Genomic DNA, 3,788 nt, shown 5'->3' with positions numbered 1-3,788 from the left:
GACTTTTCTTTAAAATTAAATATGTATCGACTCTTTAAATGCCAAATCCCAGAAGATTTTTAACATTATACGTTCTTTAATTTGCGTATAGCACCAATGAATAGACTGATCAAGCTCGAATAAGATGTGTCTCTATGGTGTGGACCGTAGAAAACGTGAAAAATGCAAAATTCATCATGAAATACGTACTAGTACGACTGAAAATATTTAGTTTGTCTTGCCTTTAATTCTAGCGGTATGGGATAGACAAAAAGGGTGGCCATATATATACACTAGTACTATAAGTTGACCGTGTAACCTCGGGAGAATACTTGTCCACACTGTAGCGTACAATTTTAATTAGCATAGTTGACCGTGTAACCTCGGAAAAATATTTAAAACATGTTAATTAATTAGCATAGTTTTACCGAACTATACATTCTAAACACCCGTAGAAGTATATCATACCATTTTTTTATTTATCATGATTTCGGTTTCTAAATGGAAAAAAAAAAAAAAAAAAATAGAAGAGGATAGTCAAACCATACAATTGTCTTCGGATCTAGTAGGATTTTTCCTCTTTTTTTTTTTTGTTGTTGTGCAGATGATTGTTTTTCATTTATCAGAAAAAAATAATTACAAGATTTGGGAGTTTCGATAAACTCAAAAGTTTAATACAAATTGCTAAATCTATTGGAAAAGTTAACATAAGGATAGATAGGATAATTCGACGGAAGCACCACGAGATGTCGGAGACAAGAGTTGTATGACAACTTGCCACATGGGAGCCAAAGGTAATTCGGAGCTACATCCACGAGCACATCGCGAAATGAGAGAATAGTCATTGTCGATAGACGTTTTGACATTGTAGACGGGTCCATAACCTCTAGTCTAGCCGGCTTATGACAACCTACACAAAGTAGTAAGACAGTTGTGCAGTAGGGGACAAAAGTTTTCTTCAAATAAGAGGAGGGTTGCACCAAGCATCTCTTTATGAAGCCAGATGGGAGTCTGCACAAATCGATGATGTGAATACTGAGTTAAGTTTTTTATCCACAGCGCTAGTTCTGTATTATTCTTGAATAAAACAAAAAGAGATCGAGTGGATCGGATGATAGCAACAAATTCATTCATTTACTTAAACACAATTTTTTATCGCACACTTATGTGTCATGTTTGTACCGATAATAGTTTGTTTCTAGTATTACGGTAATTGCGAATACAGAAACATTGCTTTCAGGAATCATTTTAATTAAATAAACAAATCAAAATAGAAGATAATACTTGAAACATATTAAACTTAAAACAAAAATGCTATGGTTCTCAATAAGTTGAGGACGATTGTCTCCCGGAGTTAGTAATACGACAATTATTGTTTTGTACTACGTACCTTCTTTTAACAGAGAAAGAAAAAAAGAAAAAAATCTAATAGAAAATAGTTGTGTGGGTACTAATTTTTTATCTTCTGAAAATATTATATTTTACGTGATTGTGAAGGAGTGATAGATCATAGATAGATGATTAAAGCGATGATATATCTTTTTTTTTTTCTTTTGGACAAAGAAGCGATGATATATCTATATTAACATTTTTTAAGTACATTTTGGTTTATGCCCTTTAAGTTTTACTTATTTAATTTTTTTTACAACATTAACCCCTAAAACAATTCCATAAATAACATTGCAAAGAAACTCAAATATTAAACTTTCTTAAATTGACCAACATTTGTTACATTTATTGCCATAAAATCTTAACAACATCTATACATTCCGATTTTTTCAAAAACAACTCTACCCACTAAAGTTTTAACCCATTACATCTCTAAAACTATTTTTATGGATGTTAGAATCTCTCAAATTTAAATGATATACAACAGATTTTCCATAATAAAAGTTTACAATCTCCATAATTATATTAACATTAATAAATTTGGTGAAGACGGCGTGGGGGGGGGATGCAAGTGAAAGTCCTTCACTTGTGGCGTCAATACACAAGCAGCACGGCAAAAACCCTGGAGTTGATCTTGGCATTATAAGAATCACACAAAAACACAATTTCCATTATTCTCTTTATTATTCACATGAATCTTACTATGCTGCTTTAATCATTTCAGGGAATGAAAATCCACACATCAGTCAAAAAAGACATGGTTACACAGTATGTTGATTATTTTGATTATTTTTTTACGCAAAAACTTATTTTGATTTTGGTGAGACGAGTTGGCATTAATCCCATATAGGGAGTTAAGTGGAATTGTTTTTTTTTCAAAACACTTTTAGATGTGTATCAGGAGATAAATGTATTACTAGACTATACATATACCACACGGGTTAAAACTTTGAAAACACTACAAAAATCCTATACTTTGAATACTTTTATCAAATACCTGTAAAGTTTTATATTTTTAAAATTAATAAAACAATATTAAAATAACAAATAAATACAATATAAATTTTAAACTTTTAAAATTAAAAATATTGTCCCGCGGTATATTGTGGGTTAAATCCTAGTATTATATAATAGTGATAGATCCAAAAATGATCTAATTAATTTACTGTAGACGAATTAATAACTCGTTGAACACTATATAGTATTTATGGAAGAATGACCAGTCATGCAAAAATGCCAGTAATCATAATACATGCTAGTTATTCATATTCAAATTGGAAAAATCAAACACGCTAATTTCATTTTCACGTGGAACCAGTCAAAGTGGGATTTGATTTGGCCACTGTGACCAGCATCAGAGGCTATTAATCAAATTCAAATCTGTATACTATCGAAAGAAAGAAAAAAGAAGACAATGATCCAACAAAAAATAAGAGAACCTCCAATTGTTTTTCATCTTTCACAATCTAGGAGACAATACATAACCAATATGAAATCATTCTGTTCAGATGATATTAACTAAGCCTTTTCCTTTCCAAGTTGTCCGGATCATGAAGAATATATAACTTCACTCATGACCGACGATTAGCATTGCGCAACTGAAAGAAATTAGTTTTCAGTTCAATATCTAACATTTTGTTACTTATCGTATATTTATTCCATATAATTTTTCTAATTGTTTTTACTTATTTTACATATGTAATTTGGGGTTACGTACGCAGTTTTACCAAAACCCTACTAAAAACTCGATATGAGTGTTTAATGTGGCCAAAATGGTTTTAATATTTTTAAATCACCACCAAGTATGTGAGATTCAATATCTTCTGAATGTTAACGTACATTTGTTGATTAAGACTGGAACGTACGGATACCAAAAATTTTCACACCAAATTTAGAATATCTTTTCTTTTAGGTTACTCTATTTATATATATTTTTTTAAAAAATAGAAAAACCATACACCAGTGACAAATATACTATACTGTATAGAGGAAATAAATTACATGATGCATATATCATTATGAAGACTATTCAGTAATAACTACATTCATAAAATTTAGATTAATTAAGAAATTCGCTTAAACGTTGGATAAATCTCAGAGAGTACTAATTATTTCCAAGTTGATGGGATCGTAAAGAGCCTTCTTAATGTCTTCAAGCATCTCCGTGTCCGAATCATAGCGATTCTTTTTGTTGAAGAACATCTCAAAAACTTTGCATAAAGACATGTGAATATCTTTGCACGGTTTAGACAAATCACTGAATTTATCCATTAGGACATGCTCCATAAATTCTTTCCTCTTCGAATCAATTATCTTTTCAATATAAGCAATCGAATCCTCTATCTTCAAACCGCAGTGACTTTTCATGTGGAGCAGAACGGAGTTGATCTTGCGTTGTTCTTGTTCCTTCTGCAAATTTT

General features: G+C 30.8%; 1 pseudogene; it reads right to left on the bottom strand.

Moving 5' to 3' along the window:
- LOC104716013 overlaps positions 651-3,788 on the bottom strand; it is a 15,113-nt pseudogene continuing 11,975 nt past the window's right edge.

Source organism: Camelina sativa, chromosome 9 (genome assembly GCF_000633955.1).
Source record: "Camelina sativa cultivar DH55 chromosome 9, Cs, whole genome shotgun sequence".
Lineage (NCBI taxonomy): Eukaryota > Viridiplantae > Streptophyta > Magnoliopsida > Brassicales > Brassicaceae > Camelina > Camelina sativa.
This window is presented reverse-complemented; position numbering and strand designations above follow the sequence as displayed.